The sequence below is a fragment of the Ambystoma mexicanum genome, chromosome 10, assembly GCF_040938575.1.
Source record: "Ambystoma mexicanum isolate Mex_15411 chromosome 10, UKY_AmexF1_1, whole genome shotgun sequence".
In the NCBI taxonomy this organism is placed as follows: Eukaryota; Metazoa; Chordata; class Amphibia; order Caudata; family Ambystomatidae; genus Ambystoma; species Ambystoma mexicanum.
In genome coordinates this window covers 95822004-95833673 of record NC_090932.1, presented here as the reverse complement: position 1 = coordinate 95833673, position 11670 = coordinate 95822004, and positions in this window count along the sequence as shown.

Here is an 11670-nt window from a genome sequence, read left to right as displayed (position 1 = left end):
TGGCAGAGTTGTGACCGCCCTCCGTGTTCCTCCCAATTCCTCCCAATTCCTCTCCTGTCTCTCACGCAGATTCCCTATAGCTCCTTCTCCCTCACCGGGACCTTCCACCTTTTTCTTCTTCTTCTTCTTAATTATCGGATGCATGGGCGGACCCACGCAGGCGCTTCCCCATCCTAAAGGATGATGTGCACCAGACCCACCAATCGATACTTAGCTCACATAAACTCACAACTCCTCCCACTGCCCCGTCTGCCTCACAAAATCCAACATCACACTGTTCCTCCTCCTGCCTCTCTCCCCGACACCTCCCAGCAAAGCCTTCCCACTCATCTCAGCCACACCCAGCGCAATCGAACCCTCATCAATTCTCTCTCCTCAACATGTCTCTCACACCTAAGCAGGAAATGTCCCACAGTCTCAGGCACCCCACACACCGCACAATCCCTCGACTCACGCTTCTCCACTCGAAACAAACTATCATTCAGTCCTGCATCCACCTACGTTTTTTCAGCAGGGAAGCTTCACGCAGCTCTGAGGTGAAATCACCTCAAGTGCACACCCGCTCCCCCTGCTGGTGGAATGTACCATCGTCCACCATTTCGCCCACAACAAAGTTCTGGAACCACCATACGCGGGAAATGCTATGCTGACTGCTAAGCATGTATAACAATAGCATTTATATGGCAGAATTAGACACAGAAAGGAGAGAGAGAAAGAAGAAAAACCGAAAGGGTACACACCAAAAATGACACGAGAATCAAGCCCAACCTGGCCCATAACATACACTAGAAATGAGATATATAACTGACACACAATTGGTCCTCATCAGACCCAGAATTAAATGAGGGGTTACATTTATTTTCGCTCATTATTGCATTCGCTTTCTACCTATCTGCATCTACAGATTGTGGCTCTGATTTTAGCCCTGCGCTGAATTGTATTTCGCCTATCTATAACTACTAAGCTTACAGTTTCTCCCTGTTTCTCTACCATACTGCTACTCAAGTATGTTTTACATACATACTTTCCCACCTAACGTTACCTCAACTTGTTGTCTCAATCGCTTGTTACGTGTCTGATGTTCTCAGCCCAATGTTGCTTCTGCTTCTTGAGGTGAGGCTGTCCCTTAGTGTGCACCCACGCCAACTGTCTCCTCTTTCCAACCTTGTTCTTGCTTGGCACTGCACACTCTTCACTTACTGTACCTTCTCCTCCAACCTTTACATCGCTCCTTCCTGCATTCCCACTTAACCTTCTACCCCCCCTTACCCTCCCTCTTTCATGTTATAGCACTTTGTCAATCTGAATGTGTCTCTGCCTAGTAGGAATGTTTTTGTTTGTTCTTCTCCCTGTACCTCCCTTCTTTCTTCCCTTCCTCCCCCACCTGCATTCATGTTATAGCACTTACATGATCCGAATGTCTCAAGACCTAGTAGGAACGTTTTTGTTTTTCTTTCTCCCCTCTCCTGCCCACCTTCTTTGTCTTGATATACCTTGAAACACCCTGTGATGTATAGGTGCAAAATAAATGCCCAATAAATATATAAATAGAATTGCATACAGATTGTTGTGATTTCAGTGTGTATTTTGCCTCTGTTCATACCTTCTTTTTTTGAACGGTTTTGAATGGCCTGGCTGATTGCTTGCTCACTGCAAATGCATCTTTTAGTTTGATGACCTTCATGGTGGCATCCATCTTGGATGCACGCACATCTGTTAGCTGATGCAACCTGCCCAATTCCGATATGCGGGCCAACGTGATACCTTGTTCACAGAGATGCTTGCTGTCTGAGAAGCCTCCCTGCATCCTGGGCTCCCTCTGCTAGGTCTGCCACGATCTCCTCCCGATTGGTGTTCTGATGCACTTTCTGTCTTTCTGTTGTCTTGTAAAACAGGACTTCACATGACCTCCTAAGAAGGGCTTCATTTCCCTCCCCTTACAGCACAGATGTATTATTGCAGCATCTGCTAGCATATCCCATGGGACACTGCAATGTTCAACTCTAGAAACTCTTTGCACACAGACTCTATGCGAGCCAAAAGAGTTCTGTGTGAAAGGGGCTGTTGCAGGTCTCTGCACCTTTAAGGGAGAGACAGAGTTCAGGCGGGGAGCGGGAGAAGGAAGGGGAGGAGCTAAGGAGGGATACAGGCAGTTTGAGTTTGTACGAGAAATAAAGAAGACGTTATACAAAGCCCTCCGGTGTCGCGTCCTTTATTCAGTGCCCAAGGCCCTGCTAACAACTGGTAACAAGGATTGTCCCTAGCACCCCGGAGTTCTCCACGGTCTGCCCACTGACCCCACACGCCCTTCCATCCAGCGATCCTGTCTCACCACCGGAACGCCATCCTCGCAAGGCGATCCCACCTCTGCCATCCGTTTGCTGGGTGCCGGCGGTCCTGCAGCACACTCCGCTCACTCCGGAGGTGACCACGCCTCAACTCCTACACGCCCGATCCCAGGCTATGCAGCAGTGTGGAGTGCCTGCTGAGGTACACAAAGACGTGGTAATCCGCCACTTCTTACACAACTGATCCCTAGGCTATGCAGCAGTGCGAAGTGCCTGCTGAGGCACACTAAGACGTAGCAATCTGCCATGTTAACAATGCAGCAGCCCACCAGTGGCAGGAACAGCGAAAGACATCTGGGGGCAAGAAGCCCCACATCGTGACCTGCAGACAACATGACAGTAAGTGCAAACAGCCCCTGCCCAGAAGCGTACAGCATTCCTGCCAACGCTCCCCGCTCCAACATTATACTGACACCTCACAAAGTGCACGCCGGAGCTCCAAAGGAAAACAAATTATTTTCACAAGGGAAAAATGAAAGAGGGACACCACCGGAGAAGGGACAGCCCATCCACCTGCTAGTACAAGTGCCCCAAGACTTACAAATACCGCAAGGTACACCTCCCACTGGTACAACTATCATCCCTCACCATGCCCCAGGAAGTGCTGAAATCAGCATTCAACATAGACGCTGCCACACAAGAGATCACAAAGGACTTTCAACAGTGCAGATCCACCAACCAAGCCCCACAGCCAGCTCACAGGTGCGGCCCACACCTCAAGCCAGCGACCAGTCAACATGAGCGGCCCAGGAACACCGCCTTCCGCTTCCACGTCCAAGGCTGCCCTATTACTAAAGCCACTCCCATTCATCATGACTCCCCAGGCTGACAAGGGCCCTAGGTGGATTGAATGGGTAGAGGATTTCACCCATTTCGTAAAGGCGGCAGGAGAGGAGAAATCTTCGACCCTGCACGACATGTCCATTAATTTTGTGTGGTGGGCAGTGAGAAAAAAAACATTGTCAAGACCATTCTCCCAGAGGACCAAACAGATTTTGTCATGCTGATTGCCTCTCTCAATAGAAAACTTGTAATTGAACCCAACAGAGACCACGAGAGAGATATATTCAACCAATGCATGCAGAAAACAGAGGAAACTGTCGACAAATTCATCACTCGCCTCAACAGTTTTTGAGAGGGTTGACGCTCAAGCAGCCTACTGTTACGCTCACCTGGTCTCTGTGTAGGCGTTGGGGCATGGTTGCAGCCCTCCCTGAACTTGACTCACCCCCTCTCAGGCCTCTCCCTCGGTAGAAAAGCGGTGAGCGGTGGTACATGGTGATACTGCTCCTGCGTGGAGATAAGAGTGTGTGAGTGCGCCAATCTGTGATTGTTGTATCTCTCAAACCCTTCTCCCCAAAGTACGGTTTCTGTGAGCACACACCTGCCCCTAAAGCTCACCTGTGAATTATGGAAGGTAAGTTCTCCGTCCTTCTACTTCTGGCAGGGGCGCGTTGAATGGGATCTAGTTCCTTCACTGATCCCTGAAAAAGATTAGTCCAGTCCAGCTGCGACTATGCTTCTTCTTATGATTGGTAAGTGTCTCTTGATCTCTTGTGATTCTGTTCGTTCTGTTTATTGTCTTTATATGTTGCTCCTTATGCCTGCAATAATGTCTCTCTTCTGTCTTCTTCCCTTAGATGGAAATGCAGACTCAATGTAGCTGTGAGACGCGGCCGGATGGAAGATTGATGCTACCGCAATGTTTGACAGCAGGTAAGTGATGGTTTAAGGAAAAGCGCAAAGTATGGCGAAGCGCGACCTTGAACTGACTGTTTTTTCGATGTCTAACCTTGTCTTCTGTTTTTCCTTGCAGGCGCTGCTGTCGACGAAGGAGCGTGCCATGCTGCGGTGCCAAGATGAAGATTTCGGCGTTCCGGAAAGTGTAAAGATGAATGCTCGGTTCGCCGAAGAGATGTACAGGTAAGAACAGCTTCCCCCAGTTGGTAAGTATGCTGGCAGGAAGCAGGATGTCCAGGAAGCAGGGTCTTCAAAGGTAAGCAGGTCTGACCTCAGGCGACGGTGAGCGTTACACTGCTGGTAAGTGCAGAATAACGCGAAGCATCTGTCTTGAGGATCAGGGCAGCTTATATAGCTGTGAATCTATTAGCAGCCACACCCAAGAATACACTTGGGGCTGCTTAATGGATGGAATGTTCAAGGTTAATGCATCTGAAGTGCTTAATGGATGGAATGTTCAAGGTTAATGCATCTGAAGTGCTATGTCCATAATAAACGCTTTTTGGTGTTAAATGGATGTTCTTGTTTACTTGTGTTCATGAGCCTGGCGCCAAAGGCGCCAGGACAGTGTCCACCAGGGTCTCCTGTGCATGCGACCCCTGCATGCCTGTGCCCCTGACTTCATGACCATGACACCTACATAACGGGAAACCCAAACATGAAGCAGGAGAAGGGAGAAACCATTGCTGCCATCCAACCAGCACCTCAACGGCCCATTGACAGAGGGACCACACCCAACAGAGCACCAAATCAAATGGGCCCCAGGACACAGAGGCAATGCTACCGGTGTGGAATGAATTTCCCACACTCAGGGACCTGCCAAGCACTATCACAAAGATGCGCCAACTGCGGCAGAGAAGGCCATTTCCAGTCGGTTTGCAGGGAAGGGAGACCATTCCCCAATCCACAAATGAACCTGCAGCCACAAAACAGGACATACGGACGGCCACCCCAGCCCACAGCCTACCAGAACAGGCCCTACTACCAAGGACAATGACGGTACTTCAGAGCAGTAGAGGAGGTCTTCCCACAGGACTATGTCATGATTCCTGCCCCTCATGTCCCCAGCCCTCCAAGATGTCAGGCTGGAGCCAGGCCACGATCACCTACATGGCCCTCAAGGGCCTCTCCATCCCTCCAAAGACCCACTTGGAGTCAGACTTGGCGCTTGTGGCACCAGACTCACTCACTCCCATAGGATAACATTGGGGATTGGACTTGTAGTGCATTGATGGGGACAAGATGGATGCCCCCACATATTTCGGTTCCCAGAACTGCATGTGCGGTCTAGTCTTTTGGGTGTGGTTCAGCGCAGAGGCACCTGGGATACCCAGAGACTATTTAAGCCACACCCAGGCTGAGAAACATGCTTTGTGTTTTCTGCACCTGAAGCGTGACACTCACTGTGTTCGGATCTGTCTCCAGTAGACCTGCATCTTTCTTCTGCGCTCAGCTCCTGCAAGAACAAGAACACCGTTAGGAACAGCCTTACCTTGCGGCGCTTCTGCCCATCAGTCATCGCTCCTTCTGTTCTGCGGGCATCTTCGGCGGTGTCATTCCCATCCCGGCATGCTGCTTCCTAAGGAAAAGGGAAAAGAACAGAAAAAAGGCATTAGTAAGCATTCTGCAAATCTTTGCTTATTTTTAAATATTGTACCAGCTTCAAACGTTTACCTGAATCCCAGCTGCTCTGGGGGAACTCTGTCTCCGGAACTTCTCATCCATCTGCAAGAGGGAAAAGACACTCCAGGTTAGCGTGGAAACATCTAAAGGCGCCGCATACCGCGCTTACCCACCGCATTTGTTCTTCATAACCGGCATCCACGCTGAAAACGTCTCGGCACCTAAAAGACACAGAAAAAGAACTCGGTTCAATGCAAATACGAAAGGGGTGCATCGCGCTCTCACTCACCTTCAGCGCTACTCATCTCAGCAGCACGCCGCCATCCCCGGACGCCGGCCATCATCTAAGGAAGGAAAGGAACGAAGTTAGAGAACTGTTCAAAAGACTCATTATACTTATCTGTCGGACTCTTGCCAGTGAAGTAACTAGGCAGCAACGAGCCTACATCAATCAACGCGTCCCTGCGCTGAAGGCAGGACGGAGAGCACACTATCCAAGAAAACAAGGTGAGCTGTGGATCAAAGGGAAGGGTTGGACCCCAGGGAAGAAGGGGTTCAAGCACACAGAGACAATAGGGAGTTAAACTCTACCAATCCTGTGTTTCAGGCCCAGTCTCCAGTCAAATAGCCTCCAGGGAAGGGTTCGAGGTCGTAGGAGGTCAGAACAGGCTGAGTGACGTACCCGTGGATACCAGGTGAGTGTTACATACTATGACCAGAGCTATGACCAATATGACCAGTACTCCCGATTCGGAGACAAATATGATGAGCCCCCGAATACACATCAAGACTACGGTGACTACCAACAAAACAACACATATCGCGGAGCCGAAGACTCGGACCAATACTGTTTGGACTAATACGTCAACCTCATCCAGGACGATCATCAAGCGAGGGAAGCGCCCAGAATAGCGGTCAACCTAGGGAACAAGCAGTTCTGTTTTCTAGTTGACTATGGGGAATAGTATGGGGGAACAAGAATTCCTACAGATGCCTGAGAGACCGGAGCTCGAAAGAGCCAACTCAAGGATTTTTCAATGGGGAGCAGCGCTACCTCTGCATTCAATCGGATGGTTCAAGAAACGGCTAATGCACAATGGGCTAACATTAGATACCACCATCCATGTCATCCGAAGCCCGACAAAAGGTTGCTGCCTCCTCAGTTACCACACGGCATGCTGTCTGGGCATCATTGATATCTGCTTCCAGGAGGGCAAAGTGATCCAATCGTCCGCACTCGCAGGAAACAACGGGGAGCAGGCATACGCAATCAACGCTACAAAAAAAGAACGGCACCACATCACTAAACAGACAATTCTAACCAGATTCCCAAAGCTATGCAAAGGGCTCAAAAACTCAAAGGGGGACCCGTCAAACTACATATTGATGAATCCATCAGGCCATTTCCCCAACATCCCAGGAGAATAGGCTTCCACTTGCAGGAAGCCGTCTCAAAGGAACTGGAACAACTACTCAATGGCGGTATCATTGAGCCTGCCATGGGGCCAACTCCATGGGTATCCCCATTAGTCATCGTAACTAAAGAAGGAGGACATCTAAGCCTATGTTTAGACATGAGGGTGGCCAACACCGCCATTCAAACAGAGTGCCACCAGGGCCCTTGCATAGAGGCCATGATTGTGCTGCTCAACAAATCGATAATGTTCTCAAAGCTTGATCTTATTCAAGGCTACCACCAGCTAGAATTACACCCAGAGTCGAGGAGCATCTCTACGTTCACCACCCATGAAGGTCTATTCCACTACAGGCGCCTACATTTCAGAATCTCCTCCGCTGCTGAAATTTTCCAAGAGACCATAAGACAAATAATTCGCCCAATCAAGAGTGCAATTAACTACAGCGATGACATCCTTGTATTCAGCACATCGCAGGAAGAGCATGACACATCCCTGTTAACGACATGCGCAGCACTATGCAAGGCTGCCTGACACAACCTGGAAAAGTGCAGGTTCAGCAAAAGTAAACTAACATTCTTTGGACACATCTTCTCGAACGATGGCATGAAACCAGACCTAGATAAAGTCCGCACAATCACCAACTTAAAGGAACCGACGCAGGCGGCAGATGTGTGCTCAGCCCTCGGCATGGCCGGATACTGCGCACAGTAAATCCCTCACTATGCTTTGCTGACCGAACCCCTGAGGAAATTACTGCAGAAAGACTCGACTTTCGACTAGTCAAAGGAATGCCAGCTAGCATTTGACTCAATCAAGACGGCCCTGGCATAAACACGCCGCCTGGCATACTTCGACCCCACAGAAATAACTGTTGATGCCAGCCCAGTGGGACTTGGTGCCATCCTGGCACAGACAAGCGGTGCTGACACACACCCCTGACACATTGTCGCTTACGCAAGCCAAGCGATGTCTGCCATGAAGGCGGCATTCTCGCAAGCCGAGAAGGAGAGCCTAGCGGCAGTATGGGCTTGCGAATACTTTCACAATTTTATCATTGGAAAGAGATTCACGCTGATCACGGACCACCAGGCACTGCTAGCACTGCTGTCACTCTTTGGAAAACCACGCACGAAAATGCCGCCTAGAATAGAGAGATGGGGTATCAGGTTGCAGGAATCATCCACATGCCGGGTGGAGTTCAAAATTCGGCAGATTACCACAACCTGCAAAGGGGATGCAGAATAGATTTACTATGTGGCTGCCAATGCCCTACCTCCTTCAATATGACTATAAACCATTGCAGCCGCATCCGCAGCTGACCCCTTCATGGTGCAAGTCATCATCTTGACATGCAACAATAAATGGAAGGACAACCGTCGCGCAGTCCAAAGCCACCCGGGGGTGTGCAAAGAAGAAATGGAAAGGCTAGCGATAATACACACAGAGTTGGCAGTCAAAGACCACTCTATTTTATTGAGAGGGTGCCGACTAATCATCCCTGCGATATACAGGGCTGAGGTGATCAAAAGGGCACATGAAGCACAGGGAGCTGATAATACGAAAAGACAGTTGAGGTGCCACGTATGGTTCCCATTCTTGGACTCACTCGTAGACAGCTGTGTCAAGAACTGCCTGCCATGTCAATGCACAGCACGAGCAGAAGCCCTGATACTGCTACAGCTGACACAGAAACCGGACCAACCATGGGACAGAGTAGCAGCTGACTTCTATGGTCTGATGGAGACTGGCGAATACCTCCTACTATTTATTGATGAGTACTCAAGATTCCCCATCGTCAAGAAGATGATAACGACAGCATACCCCCAAGTGGTTGTGACTTTAGATGAAGTACTCAGTGAGTCAAAACCCGACAACGGGCCCCCATTCAACAGCCATGAATTTGCGGCCTTCGCAAAGCACATGGGGTTTACACATCAAAAGATCACCCCCAGATGGCCAGAAGCAAATGGGATGGTCGAGCGATTCATGGCTTCGATCAAAAAGACAATCCAAAGAGATTGCATAGAAGCCACCAACCCGCATCCGGCTCTCTGTAGACTCTTACGAAATTATCGCAGTACGCCCCATGAAGCCACCAATAAGACACCTGCCAAACTAATGATGCGCTATCAAGTCCACACCTGCATCGTGAGAAACACCAGTGAGCAACAGGGAGAAGGCGTAGAGATCATAAGGAGAGCCACAGTGAGAAAAGAACGTGCAAAAAAAGACTCGGACAGGAGAAGGAGGCAGTACCGAAAGACTTTGATGTTGGAGACAAGGTCCTCGTCCAACAGGCCATGACAAGGAAAACCGATGCAAGATACTCCCAGAAACCGCTGAATGTGGTCGCCATCAAAGGGACCATGGTGACAGCCCAGAATGCTGGACGTGAAATCACAAGGAACAGCTCACAGTTTAAACATTTATTAAAAGAGAGGAACCCAAGCTACTCCCACCGGAGCCAGACCCTGAACCCTGAGAGCTGCGAGATGACACGTGGATTCCCCCTGAAAGAGATGGACATCTAGTGCAAGATTAGCGTGAACCTCCAGAATCCTCAGGACATTGCGAGAGGAGTACACAGCCCCAGCGTGTGACCAGAAGACCTGCACGCCTGGTGGAAGAGTGTTGAATACGTCGTCAGAACATTTGTCCAGGGGTGATGTTACAGGTCTCTGCACCTTTAAGGGAGAAACGGAGTACAGGCGGGAAGCGGGAGCGGGAGAAGGAAGGGGAGGAGCTAAGGGGGAATAGAGGCAGTTTGATTTTGTACGAGAAATATATTGAGCTTCCTGGTTTCTGTCTGTTGGTGAGTGTGCGCGAGGCTAGCTAGCTATTAACTTGAGCTGCAGCCCGGCATTCAAAAGCAGAACAGAGGCAAGTTTTTTTTTTCTTTTTTTAAATTGTGTTTGTATGTGTGTTGGGGAGCTGCGGGCCCTGGATAACCCAAGTGAGGTGTCACATTTGGACAATGTGTGAACAGAGTTCAAACTTGGGGTCATTTGAACACAGGTCAGGTGGCAGTGCACATTGGATAGCAGGTTTGTCAAGAGCCAACACTTGTAGTTATTAGTACACTGCACCCATCTGGATAAACAGTGTACACTAGCTAACACCTGTTTTTTAAAATACAGCTCGAGTATGACCGTTTGTGAGCTCATAGATGGAATCATCTGTGCATAGTTCACACTTGGAATAGTGTACACAGTGTGTAAACAACTTGCACCTACGATAGTCTGTACAAAGCTTGCAAGCGGGATAGTATCAAGACTTTTCACAGCCGGGACCATATCCTTTTGCAAAGTATGTACACCACACTCCAGTGCTTTAAATGAGGGGAAAAGAAGAATGCAGTCAGGGGCGGGGCCAGCCACAAACTTTTGAGGGTGCTGGATGGCAGTTTTAAAAGCTGGTAATGAGTGAACCTATTGCGCTGTTGATCCCCACCCTGAGCTCAGGAGGTTGAATAGATATTACACCTTCCTTTGACCAATTAAATGCATCTTTCACCCACACATGCCAGGGGTATAGCCAGGATTGTGTAACAAGTGGGGACTCAAGCAAATGTTATAGGGCTCGCGCTAAGGTGAGCCTGAAGAGGGAACTGGGCTTGTTCTGCCCCCAGCCGAATCCGTAGGAGCTACTGAGCATAGCGAGAGCGAACCAACTAAGGTGGGTCCAGAGGGGTTCTCCCCCGAGAAACATTTTTCAATACGGGATTAAAATGGTGAATTTTACAGTACACTTTCTGTGACACGTTAGGTAAAACGTCAGACAGTTTACAATCGGTTTTGTAGGGTGAGACATAGAAAAAGTTGATTAGAGGCCAAGTCATCAAAAATGCACAGTAGCATTTTCAAACACATTTTCATAATGCCTTTGCCCACTGTGTGCCAGTACTATGCATGTGTAAAAAAACATTTTCAAACTGATTGTGCCCAAACATGTCCCTTCTGCTGTACCTATATATGCCAGTATGCCCCCATTAGAAAATACTCATGTTTGCTTTGCCCATGATGCCAGTAATAATATTATAACGAAACATTGTCATGCTGGCCTGGCTCTGCCAATATATGGTGCATCCCAACATAAGAACATGCTCCTGTTGGCTTTGCCTTAATGCCAGTTAAAAAGAACCATGTCACTGTAAGAAAACAGGTCCCGGCTGGCTAGCTGGTACAAGAGCTCAGCGGGGTGACCACTCAATGCTATAACATGAGTGCAATCTGCAGTTCACAAATTCAATTCCTAAATCCAATTTAGCCCTTTATCCTTCGGAGGTTGAAAAAGCAGTACCACCTTTGATTGGGTGATACTTTTATATAAATATATTCTCTGTTCAGTGCTTTGGCGAAAGCGATATAAAAATAACAAATCATTATTATTAGTTGCATTTGCCCCCTGACGTCTGTAAAAAAACGTCATGCAACTTTTAGAGACTGCGGGAGTCGCCAGGATGTGGGGCGAACTTTGTGGGTGCATGCATCTATCTGTTAACATATTCTAATGACACTATTCTAGTGAGCTTAAATTAAATG